This window comes from Salmo salar, chromosome 23, assembly GCF_965601325.2.
Source record: "Salmo salar chromosome 23, fSalSal1, whole genome shotgun sequence".
NCBI lineage: Eukaryota > Metazoa > Chordata > Actinopteri > Salmoniformes > Salmonidae > Salmo > Salmo salar.
In genome coordinates, this window is record NC_138313.1 from 2237076 (window position 1) to 2258404 (window position 21329).

Below are 21329 nucleotides of genomic sequence, written 5' to 3' on the forward strand. Positions count from 1 at the left end.
TGAATGACTATAGAGCATCTAATGGGTTAGGACCCAGATTGCAGTTCCTATGGCTTCCACTAAATGTCAACAGTCTTTAGACATTATTTCAGGCCTGTTTTCTGAAAAATGAAGAAGAATGAGACCTTTCTGTCAGTGGACTGTAGAATCACGCAGTGTTGGTTTGCGCACGTTACCGAGTGCTTCGTTGTTTTTCCTTTCTATTGAATACGCTACTGTCATTCTTTATATCATTTATTTTTGTTTCATAGTATAGTTTATTTTTTATTTAGTAGCATGATTTCTTAATTTGCCGTACATTTGCCAATCAGTTGGGCTGCCAGACTTATTTGCCATACCTTTCGCCTCATCCCTCTCAACCATTCAATTTTATATTTTACAGTCATTTTCTTAATGGGTGCGTGCTTATTAGTAACTGGAATAAGCAATTTCATAAAATGTGTTTAGCGCAGCGTCTGGTTGCTCCTCATCACACACCACAGACCAGCAAATATTCTTTTCATCATCAACATATGAATCACTACAAAACTTCTTAAATGACCTCTTATACACTATATTAGGACCAGCCTTTGGAACTGTGGTTTTCCTAGATATGGCTACTGTATATATTGTGATCACCTCATCTGATGGATTTGGATACTGCTTTATAGCAAATTTCTGCAGCATTAATAAAGATGTGATCAAAACATGATGATTTCATTCCTGTGCTGTTTGTAAATACCCTGGTAGGTTGACTGACAAACTGAACCAGGTTGCAAGCACCGGTTAAAGTTTGACGTGGGCAGCTTGATGAGAGCCAGTCAACATTTAAATCACCCAGAAAATATACTTCTGTTGATATCATATACATTAAATCACATTTTATTGTTAACATACACATGGTTAGCAGATGTTAATGCGAGTGTAGCGAAATGCTTGTGCTTCTAGTTCCGACAGTGCAGTAATATCCTGTTATGGCTAGGGGGCAGTATTTTCACGGCTGGATAAAAAACGTACCCGATTTAATCTGGTTACTACTCCTGCCCAGTAACTAGAATATGCATATAATTATTGGCTTTGGATAGAAAACACCCTAAAGTTTCTACAACTGTTTGAATGGTGTCTGTGAGTATAACAGAACTCATATGGCAGGCAAAAACCTGAGAAGATTTCATGCAGGAAGTGACAAGGTGTCGTTCTTCTTGTCTCTGTTTATTGAAGAGTGAGGATCTTAGCTGTCCCGTGACACTTCCTACGGCTGCCATAGGCTCTCAGAAGGCGGCAAAACGCTGAATCGTGGCTTTGCAGGCTCTGGCTGAAACAAAGTAGCGTGTTTGGGTAGTGGCTGGTTACAGTACTGTGAGACTCAGGTTCGTGCCCGCGTCGACCGAAAGCTTTGTTTTCTTTCCTCTGTTTAGCTAAATGGACATTCCCGGTCGGAATATTATCGCTTTTTTATGAGAAAAATGGCATAAAAATGGATTTTAAACAGCGGTTGACATGCTTCGAAGTACAGTAATGGAATATTTAGATTTTTTTTGTCACGAATTGCGCCATGCGCACGACCCTTCTTTACCATTCGGATAGTGTCTGGGACGCACGAACAAAACGCCGCTATTCGGATATAACGATGGATTATTTTGGACCAAACCAACATTTGTTATTGAAGTAGCAGTCCTGGGAGTGCATTCTGATGAAGACAACAAAAGGTAATCAAACTTTTATAATAGTAAATCTGATATTGGTGAGTGCTAAACTTGCCGGGTGTCTAAATAGCTAGCCCGTGATGGCTGGGCTATGTACTTAGAATATTGCAAAATGTGCTTTCACCAAAAAGCTATTTTAAAATCGGACATATCGAGTGCATAGAGGAGTTCTGTATCTATAATTCTTAAAATAATTGTTATGCTTTTTGTGAACGTTTATCGTGAGTAATTTAGTAAATTGTTAGCAAATTCCCCGGAAGTTTGCGGGGGGTATGCTAGTTCTGAACGTCACATGCTAATGTAAAAAGCTGTTTTTTGATATAAATATGAACTTGATTGAACAAAACATGCATGTATTGTATAACATAATGTCCTAGGGTTGTCATCTGATGAAGATCATCAAAGGTTAGTGCTGCATTTAGCTGTCTTCTGGGTTTTTGTGACATTATATGCTAGCTTGAAAAATGGGTGTCTGATTATTTCTGGCTTGGTACTCTGCTGACATAATCTAATGTTTTGCTTTCGCTGTAAAGCCTTTTTGAAATCGGACAGTGTGGTTAGATAAAGGAGAGTCTTGTCTTTAAAATGCTGTGAAATAGTCATATGTTTGAAAAATTGAAGTTTTTGTATTTTTTGAGGAATTTGTAATTCGCGCCACGCCTATCATTGGATATTGGAGCAGGTGTTCCGCTAGCGGAACGTCTAGATGTAAGAGGATATCTAACAAGTAATCTAACAATTCCACAAAAATTACCTCATACACAAATGTAAAGGGATGGAATAAGAATATGTACAGTACATATAAATATATGGATGAGCGATGGCCGAGCAGCATAGGAAAGATGCAATAGATGGTATAAATTACAGTATATACACACATATGAGATGAGTAATGTAAGATATGTAAACATTAAAGTGGCATTATTTAAAGTGACTAGTGATCCATTTATTAAAGTGGCCAATGATTTGAGTCCGTATGTAGGCAGCAGCCTCTCTGTGTTAGTGATGGCTATTTAACAATCTGATGGCCTTGAGATAGAAGTACCTGTACTGACCTCGCCTTCTGGATGGTGTGGGGTGAGCAGGCAGTGGCTCGGTTGGCTGTTATCCTTGGTGATCTTTTGGCCTTCCTGTGACGTCGGGTGCTGTAGGTGTCCTGGAGGGCAGGTAGTTTGCCCCCAGTGATGTGTTGTGCAGACCCTCTGGAGAGCCTTGCGGTTGATGGCGGTGCAGTTGCCGTACCATGCGGTGATACAGCCCGACAGGATGCTCTCAGTTGTGCATCTGTAAAAGTTTGTGAGGGCTTTAGGTGGCAAGCCAAATTTCTTCAGCCCCCTGAGGTTGAAGAGGCGCTGTTGCGCCTTGTTCACCACACTGTCTGCGTGGGTGGACCATTTCAGTTTGTCCGTAATGTGTATGCCGAGGAACTTAAAACTTTCCACCTTCTTCACTACTGTCCCGTTGATGTGGTTGGGGGGGGGGGGGGGGGGGGGGTTCCTGAAGTCCATGATCATCTCCTTTGTTTTGTTTATGTTTTCCTGACACCACACTCCGAGTGCCTTTACCTCCTCCCTGTAGGCTGTCTCGTCGTTGGTAATCAAGCCCACTACTGTTGTGTCATCTGCAAACTTGATGATTGAGTTGGAGGTGTGCTTGGCCATGCAGTCGTGAGTGAACAGGGAGTACAGGAGGGGGCTTAGCACGCACCCTTGTGGGGCCCCAGTGTTGAGGATCAGTGAAGTGGAGATGTTGTTTCCTACCTTCACCACCTGGGGGAGGCCCGTCAGAAAGTCCAGGACCCAATTGCACAGGGCGCGGTTGAGACCCAGGGCCCCAAGCTTAATGATGAGCTTTGAGGGTACTATGGTGTTGAATGCTGAGCTGTAGTCAATGAGTAGCATTCCTACATAGGTATTCCTCTTGTCCAGATGGGATAGAGCAGTGTGCAGGCGACTGCATCATCTGTGGACCTGTTGGGGCAGTATGCACACTGAAGTGATGATATGATACTTGACTAGTCTCTCAAAGCACTTTATGATAACAGAAGTGAGTGCTACGGGGCGATAGTCATTTAGTTTAGTTATCTTTGCCTTCTTTGGTACAGGAACAATGGTGGCCATCTTGAATCATGTGGGGACAGCAGGCTGGGATAGGGAGTAATTGAATATGTCCGTAAACACACCAGCCAGCGGTCTGCGCATGCTCTGAGGACGCGGCTCGGGATGCCGTCTGGGCCAGCAGCCTTCCGAGGGTTAACGCATTTAAATGTCTTACTCACATCGGCCACGTCGGTGGCACTGTATTATCCTCAAAGTGGGCAAAGGTGTTTAGTTTCTCTGGAAGCAAGACATCGGTGTCCGTGACGTGCCTGGTTTTCTTTTTGTAGTCCATAATTGCCTGGAGACCCTTCCACATACTTCTTGTGTCTGAGCCGTTGAATTGCGACTCCACTTTGTCCCTATTTCGCACGTTTGATTGCCTTGTGGAGGGAATAGCTACACTGTTTATATTCAGCCATATTCCCCTACATCTTTCCATGGTTGAATGCAGTGGTTTGCACTTTCAGTTTTACGTGAATGCCGCCATCTATCCACGGTTTCTGGTTAGGATAGGTTTTAATAGTCACAGTGTGTTTAACATCTTCAATGCACTTCCTTATAAACTCACTCACCAAGTCAGCGTATAAATCGATGTTATTCTCTGAGGCTTCCAAGGACATTTCCCAGTCCGCATGATCAAAACAATCTTGAAGCATGGATTCTGATTGGTCAGACCAGCGTTGAATGGTTCTTGTCACAGGTACATCCTGTTTGAGTTTTTGCTTACAGTGGTTGCTCCACAAAAAGTGGTGTCCTGCATCACCATTTCATTGCTCCAGACCAGCAAGGGGGAGTTAGAGCCCTGATTATGCTTTTGGGTCCTACTGTGTCTCTAAGTGACAATAAATGGGCGACATAAACCTAAATAGAAACTGATAATTGTACACGACTTCAGTATTACTTACTAAAACTGTTATTACACTAAGGTTTTTATTATTTTATTTTGTTAGGACTATTTTGCTCTTACTGTAGTACTGTAGGCCACTCCCGACCAGATACGTTATACAGCGCCTAAGTGGCACAATGGTCTAAGACACTGCATAGCAGTGCAAGCTATGTTGCTACAGATGCTGGTTCAATACCTGTGCTGGCCTCAAGTAGGAGATCCAAGAAATGACTGTAGGTTTTTGGTTTCTCTCCCTCTAAAAACAGAAATAAATAATTATAAATAACTAACTGGCTTTATTTACAAATTAGTAACAACGTCTCACCCCATGTTCAAGAATGGCCTTTTTCCACGCTCATTTGAAATTATTTGAAAACGAAATTCTCAAAAATATTGTTATTTTTTAAACAAAGCTATTATTATTATTAATAATTATTATTTATATTATTATTGATTTATGATTATATAAAAGCCTGTTGGATATTCTCACAGATATATTATTAACCCTGTTATTAGTAGGACAATATATATTGGTCATGGCTCCCGAGTGGCGCACAATGGGATTGCCTTGCAGTTCTCCAGCTGTATCCACTGAAAGCGCGCAAGGTTCAAGGCATGAGGGCAGGGGGCACAGGATGGGCTGCAGTGCTGTGCACAGAAGACTGACCAAGCCCATGGGGAAGGGAGGTGGTGGAAGGGGGGTGCAATGCCCCTCAAAGTGTTGCCGCCACACTGGCAACACTAAGGGGCATTGCACTAATAAATGGCGCTGACTAGGGAAACGTTCCCGCTGTTATGTTCTTAGTGCCAGGCTGCACGTTCAGACTAAAACAATGCAATTAATAATGCCATCTTTATGCTTTCGTTAATAAAATGATAAAAATACTCTTTCAAAATGCCAATGTTTATTTAGTTATGGATCCATAACAAATTACTATGGGAATAAATATCATTGAATTACAGGTCTTGATAAATCAATAAGATTTTTATTTTCACTGAATCTCCGTTTTGGTATTGGTTAGACTAGAATTAGAAAATGTGGGTGTAGAAATGTTATGCTCTTAGTGTAACCTTTATTTAACTACGAAAGTAAATTAAGAACAAATTCTTACTTACAGGGACAGCCTACTCCTTCCTCCACGCCAGGGAATTGAACCCCGGTCTCCCACATGCCCGCACAACACTTCTTTAGCTAAATAAACTAGTACTGTACTCCCGACCGTCACGTTGTACAGAGTCATATTTTCCGTTCCATCCTAACGGAAATCCAGAGGGTATTTCATTTTTCTTAGAATATAAACACCATAATATTCATCAAATTAATCCTAAACTCTCCAATTACTTTTAAAGGTAGATACAAATTATTTGTGACATTGTGGTTACAATAAGGAATGTAAACAAGATGCTATGTTTTTATTTACAGCACTGATGGACAGCTGGTGGCATTTAAAAAAAAAAATACTTGTAGCCCGATAAGCAGGACAATACTCTTTCAAGCTCGGCTACTGTAGGCGTGAACATCCCCCTACCTGCAATTTTTTCGATGCTTAAGTACTCTGAAGTGTTACATTTCTAACTCAAAACAGCAGTACAGTATTTCTTCATCAACATCATTATGCTTTCATTAATAAAATAACTACAAACAGTTACCATTCAAAAACGAGCTGTTTATCTACGAGCTGTTTATCTAAAAAAAATGACATTGCGACCAAAGAGAACAGACCAAAGAGAATAGACGAAATGGACATTGTTTTCAACAAGCCATCTTCTTTCTATGGTGCTACCCCTTCCAGGGTTAGACCCTAACCACAAGAAAATGAGGCGGTGCTGAGAGGATCACTAAAACTAAAAAAGGTATTTTGGTTTCAGTGCGTTTTCTTAAAAAGAAATATATCATATATATCCTATCAATGTGTAGGCATACTGTGTAATAAAATCGCTAATTAAACCTCTTAGGGCTAGGGGCAGTATTTTCACGGCCGGATGAAAAACGTACCCAAATTAAACTGGTTACTACTCTTGCCCAGAAAATAGAATATGCATATTATTAGTAGATTTGGATAGAAAACACTCTGAAGTTTCTAAAACTGTTTGAATGGTGTCTGTGAGTATAACATAACTCATATGGCAGGCAAAAACCTGAGAAAATTTCAACCAGGAAGTGGAAGGTCTGAGAATTGTAGTTCTACTTTTGAATCCCTAGAGAAACTACAAATACTTAGGGGTCACGTTACACTTCCTAAGGCTTCCATTGGCTGTCAAAAGCCCTCCGAAAGTTGTTTCATCCATATCCAGTAACCGGGCAGAATATAGGAGCTCAGTTACTGAGTGGCCTGCCTGGCAACAAAGGGATTGGATATGCGCAGTAACGCGAGCGCGCCTTTCCTTACTTTTCTTCTGAAATGAATACGCTATTGTCCGGTTGGAATATTATCGCAATTCTACATTAAAAATACCATAAAGATTGATTTTAAACAGCGTTTGACATGCTTCTAAGTACGGTAATGGAACATTTTGACTTTTTGTGTCTCAAATTACGCTCGCGTGTTATGCATTTGGATAGTGACCTGAACCCACGAACAAAACGGAGGTATTTGGACATAAATATGGATTATTTGGAACAAAAACAACATTTATTGTGGAAGTAGCAGTCCCGGGAGTGCATTCTGACGAAGATCAGCAAAGGTAATACAATATTTCTAATACTAATTCTGAGTTTAGGTTGCCCCGAACTTGGCGGGTGTCCGAATAGCTCACCATGATGGCTGAGCTATGTACTCAGAATATTGAAAAATGTGCTTTCGCCAAAAAGCTATTTTAAAATCTGACACAGCGGTTGCATAAAGGACTACTGTATCTATAATTCTTAAAATAATTGTTATGTATTTTGTCAACGTTTATGATGAGTATTTCTGTAATATTTGTGCTCATTCACCGGAAGTTCTGGAGGCTAAACATTTTCTCAACATCACGCGCCAATGTAAAATGCTGTTTTTGGATATAAATATGAACTTTATCGAACAAAACATACATGTATTGTGTAACATGATGTCCTAGGAGTGTCATCTGATGAAGATCGTCAAAGGTTAGTGCTTCATTTAGCTGTGTTTTCGGTTTTTGTGTCATCTCCCCTTACTTGGAAAATGGCTGTTATTTTTGTCTATGTACTCTCCTAACATATTCTAATATTTTGCTTTCGCTGTAAAGCCTTTTTGAAATCGGACAATGTGGTTACATTAAGGAGAAGTGTATCTTTAAAAATGGTGTAAAATAGTCATATGTTTGAGAAATTAAAATTATTCGATTTTTGCTGTTTTGAATTCCGCGCCATGCGATCTTGTCAAACAATCCCGTTAATGTGATCCTATCTCGAAGGGGTCCCCAAGAAGTTAACTAAAGGTTAAATAAAACATTTAAATCAACAATTGTGTACTAAAAACATGAATGTGTTTTTGCAGAGCATACAGACATGCCGACAACCATCCGTGGAGATCAGTGGACAATGGGCCGTCCCTGAAAAAAACACATGGTTGCCAAGAAAGCGGTTAGTTTTGCTATATTCTTAATGTGTACGCAGAATGTGTCTTGGAGTCACTTTTAATTCTTAATTGATCTACCGTTTCTATCATAGGCCACTGTAATCGATGGGGACTTAGGGCAGTACCATTCTGCTCATCTGATGAAGGTGCACAAGGATCAGATTCAAACTTTGAAGACCGAGATCGAGTCATTGAAGGCAGACCAGCAGAAGAGAAACATTATTGGAGGGCAGAGATACGGGCGACAGCTGATGCATTGGTCCAGAGCCAGGCGGCATTGGCGGAGAGTCAGGCGGAGAATGACGCGTTGAAGAGGGCGAGGTATGTGATGGAGTCACAATCCATGCCAGACACCTGTGAGCTTTGGAACTCCACCTCCGATGGGCAGAGTCAACATACCTGGCGGGTTTGTCAGGTCGTCGGTTCACCCTGACATTTCCATTCCTCTTCTGACAACAGAACTTGACCAACTGCTCACCAGACACAGCGTTATGCTGTTCTGCTATTCCAAGGATGTGTAACGGAAGAGAGATACAATGAGTGGGCACAGAATACCAACTGGGATGGATCCCAAGGCAAATGTTGCTTACGAATGAACCTTCAGCTGTTCATCATTAATATTGTGTCTCATAAGTTTCTGTCCATGACTGATGCAACCCTAAAAAGCATTAAAGACAGAGTTATTGAGTACTTGAGGTCACCGAGAAAGTCTGGACATGGCATGCTCTCCCTTATGTAAGGAATTAGGCACTTTCCCATGTTTATTACAGTATGTAGCGTAGGCTATGTTTACTTGTCAGACTGCACAGTAGCCTAATAAAACAAATGCAGGTGGCTTATATATTCAAAATGCTTTATTATCCAAACGTAAAAGCATATACTGTATAGTACTGCATTTCTTCATCAGCATCTTTATGCTTTCATTAATAAAATGATAAAAATACTCTTTCAAAACACACGATCACGTTGTACAGTGCCATTATGGCTATTAGCAGGGTTATATTTTGGCCTTCATGGGAAGGCACACAATTTGCCCAGCATTTCAGAAATAAATGTTTTTGCCTTTACAAATATTATTTTGGCCTTTATTCAGATTACAATCGCTCTTACGTTTTTAAAAAAATGAAATAACCTCCAAAATATCATATATTATCAACGGCACCTACATAAAGCTGAGTGACTCACTCATTCATGGCTTTGGAAGTACCAACATTCTTTCTGATAGTCTTTAATAAAGAAATGTTTTGGTTATCCTGACCTGGACACCATGTGCAGTATTATAATAGCCAATGATGGGCTATTAGCAGGACTGTCACGTCTGCTCCTGCTCCTCCCCTCCGGCGTACGACGTCGCCAGAGTACTAACCACCGGCCCTGGGATTCATCATTATGCCCACCTGTTAATCATTATGATTCACACCTGGACTCAATTACTTTCATCATTTCCTCCCCTTTATATGTCACTCTCCCATGTTCACTCACCAGTTGGTATTGTTCTTGTGTATTGGCATTCTGCCTTGTTAGTGTTGGGTTTGTTGTTTGATTAAAACGTTGCACCTGCTTCCGACTCACCGCCCCATCATTACAAGGACAATATCTTTACCAACACCTCTCTGTATTTTGATACTTTGTGGGTGGGGGCTCCGGTGTGCAAAATGCGTTGCTACAGATGTAGGTTCGATAGCTGTGCCAGCCGCCACCGGGAGGGCCATGAGGTGGCTTTTAGTGATAATTTAGAATCCTCCAACCCTCTATGTAATTATTGGTGGCGAGTCACGTCATATTTTGATATACTGTAGGCCCACCGTAGTCGACATGAGTCTCACTAGTGTTGAGAAATGTCTACTGAAGTAACGTTGCCACCTGAGTTGGAGGAGGATGATTGGATGAATTTCCTATTCTCCGACTTCAAAGAAAACCGAGATGTCAATACAAAAGATTGGGACAGTAAAATTGATTTCTGGACATCACTCACTGGACATTTAGCAATATAACAAGTACAAAGAGTAGTGACATTGAAATATCTGTCAGAAGTATAATTCATGCAGTCATAAGTCATGTAGTTCTTATTTATTTAAAGAGCATATTGATGTGAGAAGCAATAGGACTTGAAGCAATAGCCTACAACTATTTTAGCACCGTTTCACGCTGCTCTGAGACAAGCATGGGGTCTTGATAAATCAATGAGATTTTTATATTCACTGAATCTCTGTTTTGGTATTGGCTAGACTAGAATTCGAAAATTAGGGTGTAGAAGTCAGTTAAGAACAAAATCTTATTTACAAGGACAGCCTACTCCTTCCTCCCCTTCGGGGAATTGAACCCCGGTCTCCCGCGTTCCTGCATTCTCTTGTACAGACACGATTGAAGGCTATTAAATGCTTCTCAAAGATGCCCTCTGGTGGTCAAACTAGCACCAAATGGTACCTGTGGTTCACACTTAAATAACCATGTAGCTCCATGTAAGCTGCGACGCAGTACGCTGCAACTTTTAAAGGACGAACCACTGTATAGTGGGAGCAAGATGGAGTCGGATTTGCTGAAGGGAGGGCAGGGAAGAGCCTTGTATGCATCACGGAAGTTAGAGTAGCGGTGGTCCAGTGTATTGCCCGCGCGGGTGCTACAGTCAATGTGCTGGTAGAATTTAGGGAGCCTTGTTCTCAAATGATCTTTGTTAAAATCCCCAGCTACAATAAATTCAGCCTCAGGATGTATGGTTTCCAGTTTACAGAGTCCAGTGAAGTTCATTGAGGGCTGTCGCGATATCTGCTTGGTGGGGGATATCCACGGCTGTGACTATATCGAAGAGAATTCTCTTGGGAGATAATGTGGTCGGCATTTGATTGTAAGGAATTCTATGTCAGGTGAACAAAAGGACTTGAGATCCTGTATGTTATGTTTACACCATTAGTCGTTAATCATGAAGCATACACCTCCGCCCTTCTTACCAGAGAGGTTTGTTTCTGTCGGCGCAACACATGAAGAAACCCGGTGGCTGTACCGACTCTGACAACGTATCCCGAGAGAGCCATGTTTCCGTGAAACAGAGAATGTTACAATCTCTGATGTCTCTCTGGAAGGCAACCCTTTCCCTAATTTCGTCCAGCTTGTTGTCTAGAGACTGGATATAAGTAATATGCTCGGAAGTGGCACGCCTTCGAAGTCTAACCAGGAGGCCTCTCCATCTACCTCTCCTGCGGCGACGTTGTTTTGGTTAGGCCTCTGGGATTAGATCCAATGTCCTGGGTGGAGGTCCGAACAAAGGATCCACTTCGGGAAAGTCGTATTCCTGCTCGTAATGTTGACGTCGCTCTTATACCCAATAGTTCTTCCCGGTTGAATGTAATAACACTTAAGGTTTTCTGGGCTAACAATGTAAGAAATAATACATTAAAAAAAACTAAATACTGCATAGTTTCCTAAGGACTCAAAGCGGGGCGACCTTCTCTCAGCACCAACTGCAATCTCATATCTACAGTGCCAACACATTATCAAGCATTTCACACATTGTCCAGATACTGACTGTTAGCACTCGGTGGTCTATAGCAGCTTCCCATCAGAATGGGCGTGGCAGATGAACCTGTAGCCATATTACTTCAACAATATTTAACATGAGCTCATCTGTCACGATTTTCTTCATCATCCGATGATATAGCGAAATCGTCGTCTGAAAAGGTGGACCAATATGCAGCAGTTGGTGTTCATTTTCTTAATTTATTAACGAACGTTGAACACGAAAAAACAAGAAAACAATAAGCACGACAAATGACAGTTTTGCAGGCTATACATACGCAGTGCAAAAACAATCTCCCACAAATACAAGACAAACACACCCAACTAATATAGGACTTCCAATCAAAGGCAACACCAAACAGCTGCCTTCAATTGGAAGTCCACCCCAATTAACTCAACATAGAAACACACTCACTAGACTACACATAGAAATACATAAACATAGACCATAACTCAAAACCCGGAAATAATAAATCAAACACCCTCCTAACTAACACACCACCCTGAACCACATAAAACAAATACCCTCTGCCACGTCCTGACCAAACTACAATAACAATTAACCCTTATACTGGCCAGGACGTGACATCATCTCTAAGCTTTACAGGAATGTGGTTCTGAATATAGACTGCAACACCGCCCCTGTTGGTATTTGTCTTTTCGGTAGATGTTATAACCATGTATTGTTACCACTGTATCAAAGGTATTATCTAAGTGAGTTTCAGAGAGTCAGAATATGAATGTCATCTTTTACAAACAAGTTATTGACTTCATACACCTTGTTTCTCAGGCTGCATATGTTAATCATCTTTAACACTTTTCTGGGTTGCTTGATTGTTTTTAATGATTTACTGGAAAGCTTATCAGAAGGAGACTTCCTACTAGGTCACAATGTCTCAGTGCTAACAGTATAACTCTGGTTCATGATTACTGCATACATTCAACATCAGTGAACGTCTCATTACACCTTTCCTTCGTGACAACATTCTTGTCAATGTAAATCTATTATATTATGGCTGGATAGAAGATGCCAAAATAAACTCACCCCTTTCATCGCAGTAAAATAAATATAGAATAAATGAATGTTCAAAAAGCTGTGATGTTAGAAATTATACTGATGTTGAATGAATGCGTAATTAACAAAGCTGTGGCAACACTCAAATGTGCAATTAAGGTGTTATAAATACCATCCCTTAATTAAGTAAAGTGTTAAGTGAACATTACTCCTATGCATCCCTGCCTCCCATCCTACCATCATTGCGTAGGTGGAATGGTACGTTAACATGTTGTGTCTTTGACAAAAGCGAGTTCTGATGTACATATCTACAGTGCCTACACTTTCAGAATAAAGGGTTCCAAAAGAGTTTGGCTGTCACCACTGGAGAACACTTTTTGGTTCCAGGTAGAACTCTTTTGGGTTCCATGTAGAACCCTGTATGGAAAGGGTTCTACATGGAACTCAAAGAAGGTTCTTCAAAGGGTTCTCCTATGGGACAGCAGAAGAACCCTTTTAGGTTCTAGATAGCACTTTATTTTCTAAGAGTGTACCCCTTTGAACGTCTTTCACATTTTGTTGCGTTACAAAGTGGGACTGAAACGGATTTTGTACGTTTTTTTCCCCAATTGATCTACACAAAATACTACATAATGTCAAAGTGAAAATAAAATTCTACAAATGTTTACATATTAATACAAATTAAATGACAAAAATAGTCGTAGCATAAGTATTCAGCCCCTTTGTTTAGGCAAGTCTAAATTAGTTCAGAAGTAAAATGTGGCTTAACAAATCACAAATTATATGGACTCACTCTAATATTAGGGGTTGACCTGATTTCAGTGACTACACCTTTCTCTGTTCCCCATACATACAATATCTGTAAGGTTCCTCAGTAAAGTATTACATTTCAAGCACAGATTCAGCAACCATGGAGCTTTTCGAAAACCTCATAAAGAGAAGTTTTTGGTAAATGGGTAACAAGAACAAATCAGACATTGCCTTCAGAAAGTATTCATACCCCACATTGTTGCCACCTGATTTTAAAATGGATTAAATAGATTTATTCTCACCCATTTACACCCAATAACCCATAATGACAAAGTGAAACATGTATAGACATTTTTACAAATGTATTTAAAATTAAATACAGAATTCTCATTTACATAAGTATTCACACCTCCGAGTCAATACATTAGAATCACACTTGGCAGCAATTACAGCTGTGAGTCTTTCTGGGTAAGTCTAAGAGCTTTGCACACCTGGATTGTACAATATTTGCACATTATTCTTAAAATAATTCTTCACGCTCTATGAAGTTCATTGTTGATCATTGCTAGACACATCTTCAAGTCTTGCCATAGATTCTCAAGCTGATTTAAGTCAAAACTGTAACTAAGCAACTCAGGATCATTCAATGTCATCTAAGCAACTCCAGTTTATATTTCACCTTGGTTTTAGGTTATTGTCCTATTGAAAGGTGAATTTGTCTCCCGGTGTCTGTTGACTGAGCCAGGTTTTCCTCTAGGATTTTGCCTGTGTTTAGCTCTATTGCATTTATTTTTATCTTAGAAAACTCCCTAGTCCTTGCCAATGACAAACATACCCATAACATGATGCAGTCACCACAGTGTTTGGAAATACATTCAGAAAGTATTCAGACTGACTTTTTCCATATTTTGTTACAGCACTATTCTAAAATTGATTAAATTGATGAGGGGGGAAAATAATCTACACACAAAACCCCATAATGACAAAGCTAAAACAGGTTTAGACATTTTTGCTAATTTATAAAAAAATTTAAAAAACATACCACATTTACAAAATTATTCAGACCCTTTACTCAGTACTTTGCTTAAGCTGTTTTGGCAGCAATTACAGCCTCAATATTTCTTGGGTATGACGCTACAAGCTTGGCACACATGTATTTGGGGAGGGGTCTGTATTAGGCACTATATGTACAATCATAGGATATATTCAATTGTAAACATTGAGGTCCTTGAAAATTACAAGTGCTTGAAAAAGTCCTTGAATTTGACTTGCCAATGTCTGTATGAACCCTGCTTAAAGGATGTATAGTCCTAGGCCTATGTTGTTGTCTAGGTGGAGTTATGGGTTGTTTATTTAAATTATTTCCAAAAGTTTACTAAGAGTTGTTAGCAGGCTAATTACTGGCTCAAACCAAAGGGTGCTTTGCTATTCTTGGGTACCGGAATTACTTTTACTTCCCTCCAGGCCTGAGGGCACACACTTTCCTGTAGGCTTAGATTGAATAGATGGAAAATTGGAGTGGCAATATAGTCCTCTATCATCCTCAGTAATTTTCCTTTCAAGTTGTCAGACCCAGATGGCTTGTCGTTGTTGATAGACAATTTCACACTTACAATGCTTGTCTTTCATAATTTGGTCAGTTATGAATGGATATGCAGGTTCAGAGTTTGTTGGAATGTCATGCCTAAGTTTGCTAATCTTGTCAATGAAAAGAAATCACTAAAGTAGTTGGCAATATCAGTGGGTTTTGTGATGAATGAACCATCTGATTCAATGAAGGATGGAGCTGAGTTTGCCTTTTTATACAAAATTTAATTCAAGGTGCTCCAAAGCTTTTTACTATCATTCATCTTTGTTCCATAGTACAGTTTATTTTTATTTAGTCACAATTTCTCAAATGACAGTATGTTTGACGATAAGCTGTGCAGCCAGACTAAGTTGCCATTCCTTTTGCATCGTCCCTTTTTCAAGGCCGTCTTTCAAAGATATTTGGATTTTTACGAATTAACAGCACAGATCTTCATTGTAAAGGGTTTAAACACTGTTTCCCATGCTTGTTCAATGAACCATAAACAATTAATGAACATGCACATGTGGAACGGTGGTTAAGACACTAACAGCTTACAGACGGTAGGCAATTAAGATCACAGTTCTGAAAACTTAGGACACTAAAGAGGCCTTTCTACTGACTCTGAAAAACACCAAAAGAAAGATGCCCAGGGTCCCTGCTCATCTGCGTGAACGTGCCTTAGGCATGCTGCAAGGAGGCACGAGGACTGCAGATGTGGCCAGGGCAATAAATTACAATGTCTGTACTGTGAGACGCCTAAGACGGAGCTAAAGGGAGACAGGACAGACAGCTGATCGTCCTCGCAGTGGCAGACCATGTATAACAACACCTGCACAGGATCGGTACAGCCGAACATCACACCTGCGGGACAGGTACAGGATGGCAACAACAACTGCCCGAGTTACACCAGGAACGCACAGTCCCTCCATCAATGCTCAGATTGTCCGCAATAGGCTGAGAGGTTGGACTGAGGGCTTGTAGGAATGTTGTAAGGCAGGTCCTGACCAGACATCACCGGCAACAACGTCGCCTATGGGCACAAACCCACCGTCGCTGGACCAGACAGGACCTTCACAGACGAGTCTCGGTTATGTCTCACCGGGGTGATGGTCGGATTCGCGTTTATCGTTGAAGGAATGAGCGTTACACCGAGGCATGTACTCTGGAGCGGGATTGATTTGGAGGTGGAAGGTCCGTCATGGTCTGGGGCGGTGTGTCACAGCATCATCGGACTGAGCTTGTTGTCATTGCAGGCAATCGCAACGCTGTGCATTACAGGGAAGACATCCTCCTCCCTCATGTGGTACCCTGCCTGCAGGCTCATCCTGACATGACCCTCCAGCATGACAATGCCAAAAGCCATACTGCTCGTTCTGTGCGTGATTTCCTGCAAGAAAAGAATGTCAGTGTTCTGCCATGGCCAGCGAAGAGCCCGGATCTCAATCCCATTGAGCATGTCTGGGACCTGTTGGATCGGTGGGTGAGGGCTAGGCCCATTCCCCCCAGAAATGTCCTGGAACTTGCAGGTGCCTTGGTGGAAGAGTGGGGTAATATCTCACAGCAAGAACTGGCAAATCTGAGTGACCATAGACTTCTATGGGAGTGACCTTACGGAGTAAAGTATTTGTCATCGTCACTACTTAACAGTCCAAAAGTCTTAATTATTGCTAAACCCTGCCCATTTCTACAGTTTATCTTCTTAAACTTATTTTAAACCTAACCCTAACTAATGAAGGCCAAGTTTGATGTGTTGGTCCACCAGACCATTCGCGCATTTGGGCAGAAGTGTCTGGGAAAGAGATTAGGTGTAATGTGACTAACATGACACAATTTTTATAAGCTGAATCCCATTAAAAGCGGGACTGAATAGGGTCCAAATATTGTACAATCCAGGTGTGCCCATAGTTCATAGCATCATCGTCTAATTGATTGGGTTTTCCACCGCCGTGCACAGAAACCTGATTGGTTCGTTAAGAAGGTGCTCGGAGGCTTGTGACTGGCCGGCTGGTGTTGGAAACTGGCAGGTTTGGGGCAGAAACTGTGAAACGGGAGGGAGGGAGAAAGGCGGAAGGGGGTTTACATGTGTGTGCTGCTATTGCTGTGGACTAAGAGGGAAAGAGAGCACAGCACAGGTCTTGATAGGGTGTCAGATGGTGTTGACAGACAGTAACGGACACACGCTAATTTAACTGTCCAAAAAAAAACACCTACAAATTCTATTGAATATGGTCAAATGTGAAGTGGCACACTCATTAAATGTTAATTGTATGAAATAGAAACAGACATTTCACAATGATTTTAACTTCTGTGAAGGTCTCATATTTTGTAGCTGTATGTAATGAATTCCACTTACGTTTGTGAGTATCTGAAAAACCTGTCAAGTAAATACTTGTCTATTCGAACTAGTAATCATTATGTACAATGTGTTATTGCAAATGCCACTGTAAATGAAAGACATTCAGAAAAAGCTCATGGGGTAAGTTTTGCCCTGAATCAGATACACTCCAAATAAACCACCTTGTTGATCTCAGTCTATACAGTGATTCAGTAATCATACATTTTTACCAGATGATCAACTAAAACTAAAAAGTACAATAAATGACTAAAATGGAAGCATGGCTGTTTCTGTTGAGCCATTGATTTTAACTGAATCCCCATTCAGACCAGCTGACACCTAGGAATAGACACAATTATGAGTATGCGTGCACTATATGATTGGACCTCAAAACGTGTGTATTACAGGACATAATTGTGCATATAGTGCTGGTACAAGGGATTTTCAGGTGCTTATTTCAACTTCTGACGTAATTGACAGCCATTTGCTTATTTCAGTGATCGAACGAAATAGTGGTGAGTGAGTAACAATATTTGGTAAAGAAATTCTGTAAATAAATCTTGTAAAATATCAGTAATAGCAAATGAGTAGGCTATCGTTCTGCTTTTAATAGTGGGGGGAAAAAACTGTATGATACATTAACTTTATTTTGATTATTCATCTTTCAAGGAGCTAAACAAAACAAGTATATACACTGTTATTTACTCAATATTTGGATCAAACAGCTCCAAAACAATGAGAACTATTCAATAATGTTGTTCCTGGGAGAAATTATTTTAAAATGTTATAAAATGTTCAATATATTTTACTTGGCTAGATACAAAAAATACAAACATTTCTCCCAGGAAGAATAGAATTTCTCCAGCTACTGATAATGATTGCCTTTGAAACATTAATTCCTAGTATAATTGTCTAGTCTAGAGTGTTTAGTGAGAGGAGAATGACTCTTTACTAATAGCCTAGATATCTGTACCTGTATGGGACTATGAATTCAAGCTTTGTCCTCCTCATTGGTCTCAGTGTGTTCCCATTAGACCCATGCAGGTTCAGAAGTTTTACAACAGCTTAAGCATTGGCATGTTGCCCCAGGTTCAATGCGTTATGTCCCAGATAAACAGCAGGTTGCTCAATACAGTTGCTAGGATGCCCGCAGCAAACCATACCAGAGATATGAATATCCATACTGTTCTCTTAGACTCATCTCTGACCCTTTACGGCCCTCAGAACAATATGCATGTTTATCATAACATGATTATAAACGTGTATGTCTGTACAACAACTTATTTTAACAGAGAATGTAGGCTACATCCAAAACGTCAGTTGTCAGATTTTCAGGGTAACTAATCGGCATCTAGACAGCTGTTGAAGAAATAGGTGGTGAATTAATTCCATTACAGGTGTCAATCAACGCCAGTCTGATCATCCAGCTGCTTACCTTGTGATGATCCCTATTTGTTCCAGTTAAAGTTCCCTTTCTCCAACTGCTCTGGTACAGAGGTTTTCCAGTCTCCCCTCTGCTCACTAAGGTTCTTTAGCCAAACTGTAGCATGTTCTCTGCTGGGTTCTGGCTAATTCTCTTCAGATCCTTTATGGGTAGAACCACTCCATCCGAGTGAGGCAGAACCGGAAAAACCCTCTGAGGTTCTTCATCTCGATCAGTCCTGGTCATCACTGGTCTCTTTCGCCGTTCAGAAAATGTCTACACATCACAATGAAGTGACAGGACAGGGACCGTATCGCTGCACAACAAAACACCTGTTCCACCAAGATGCACTCGATAAGTGCCCTGGGTACTTTGTGTGCTCTCGTTTTCAGAAATAGGTATATGGGAAAATTGGGAAGGGAAGTAGCCCTTCGGAAAGGACCAGAACCCCCAATGGTAACCTCTCTAGGTATTAATTTTATGCAAAAAAAAAAAAAAAAGCATGATATTCCGGTCGGAACAATCTTGGGGGGATCTCTCCCTCTCTGGAGGGGGTCCACTCGTTTGAATCAACGTTTCCCCCAACCTTGTCCAATCCATACAATCACCCCCCCCCTTCTTTCTGTCTATCTCTGCTATCTGATCCAGTTCTGCTGCAGTTCTCTTGCTCACTCACTGTTGCTCACTGCCCCCTCTCTCTCCCCCCGTTTCTTTCTCTCCCTTTCCGTCTGTGTCACTGTAGTTGGCATTTGCAGACTATGCGCTCGTCCGCTCCCGAAGAACTGCGTTGGCACTGAGAGGCAGCCTGATGCTCAGTTTACACACAAACAACTGAACACACATTTGCAATGACCTTAACACCATACATAGACAATTATAATATTGCAGATTCCAAAACATATAAGTTTATGCACAAAAAAAAATAGTCCATTACCTGCACTACCTGTTGCTGTAGTCATACATGTGTTGGTTGATTTCTTGTTGCCAGTTTAAACTTACATAGATTGTGGATGTTTGTTTGTGTATGTGTGCGTGCGCATTTTGGTTATGCCACCACCTTGAAAACTGTCTTGGGGTTAAGGTGGTGTGGTCTTGTTCTATTAATATCTTACTGTAATCAAACACGAGGGGTTGCACTGTATGAGAGCGCTGTATGAGAGTGAGTGTGTGTGTCTGCAAGTGTGTGTGTCTGCGCGGGGGTGTGTGGTGTGTGTGTGTGTGTGTGTGTGTGTGTGTGTGTGTGTGTGTGGTGTGCATGGGTGTGTTTGTGTGTCAGTGCTACGAGAGCTGTTTCTGGTCGTAATCCCAGAGAGGCAACTGACTGGTAGTCTGGATTATATACCATGAGGAGTAGATTGTTCCACTGACAGAATAGGTCCCTACAACACACAGAGAGAGACTAATAAATCATGCCTGATCTCACAGAGTAATTCATCATAATCTCTCGAGCATCACGGTGTGTGCGCAAGTGAGCACACGTGCTAGTGTGCGAGATAAGGGGCAAAGAGAGAAGGAGCGAGAGGGTATCTACGTAAATATAGGACATGGAGTTGTGACACTATTGTGTGTGCAATCTTGCCTTGGAAAATATAATATGTCGTACCGGCTATTTCAAATGTTATTTTGCTCACTGCATGTGCTTTTTTGCATGGGGAAAACCAAGCCCAGTCATGTGTGTCCAATCCCCTGCACCCGTCTCCTTGTCTGCTTCCTAGCTTGCCCGTGTCCACCCCTAGCTATACCCTGTCAACCCCTCTACCCCCTGTCCCGCTGTCCACCCCCATACCAACCCCCCTCCCCCTCGTCTGCCTCCCTATCCTCTGTCCGGGCGATCCCTGTGGATGATCTGACCTTTCTGGCTCAGTGGGGAGTGTTTGGGAGGTGAGGCCATATCCCAAATAAAAATGTACCCACAATTGTTACACAACCTCCCCCCCACCCCCCCCTTCGTAAGAGTGAAAGGGAATGCTGGAGAGCACAACACCAGCTAGAATACAGTAAGGTTTCACATCCAGTATTGGCCCTGAAAAAGTTACATTTTCAAAATGCCTCAATGTGGTAAGGAGAGCATGTGGCGGTAAGCAGCATTGCAATTACAATTCTTGTGTCAAATAACATTATGATAAAGTCAAGTGAATTGTAATATTGAAATTTCAAGAATTGGCAAGGCTTTTACATTAATGACTTCACTGGAGAATGTTGAGCATTTATGAAATGTGCATCATGGATGATAAACCATCAAGCATGTTTTGAGATTTGATAGGAGCAAGACAGATGTTTTACCAAAATTGGAAATACGGTTTTAGTGGGTGCACAGATTTGTCTTAGTCATTAACACGCACAGAAAACCCACCTGTGCTCCCCCTCCCCTCACTGTGCAGGGTTAGACTAGTGAAAGTGATTTAGTGGTTACACAGAGAGCATATGCCACACAGCAAAGCATGGTCCTCCTGCGTCATTCATCACTCAGTTGTGCCTAGGTCATTCTCAGATTGTTGCTATGACAAGGTACAC

The 21329-nt window shown here is 41.2% G+C and overlaps 1 pseudogene across 1 annotated transcript in view; it reads right to left on the reverse strand.

The window, feature by feature from the left end:
* The window catches only part of LOC106583924 (ATP-sensitive inward rectifier potassium channel 12 pseudogene), a 36544-nt pseudogene extending 17028 nt beyond the window's left edge, over window positions 1-19516 (reverse strand). The window contains exon 1 of the transcript XR_014382275.1: window positions 18828-19516. The product of XR_014382275.1 is annotated as an ATP-sensitive inward rectifier potassium channel 12 pseudogene (transcript). The remainder of the gene's footprint in view (window positions 1-18827) is intronic.
* Between the last annotated feature and the right edge of the window lie 1813 nt (window positions 19517-21329).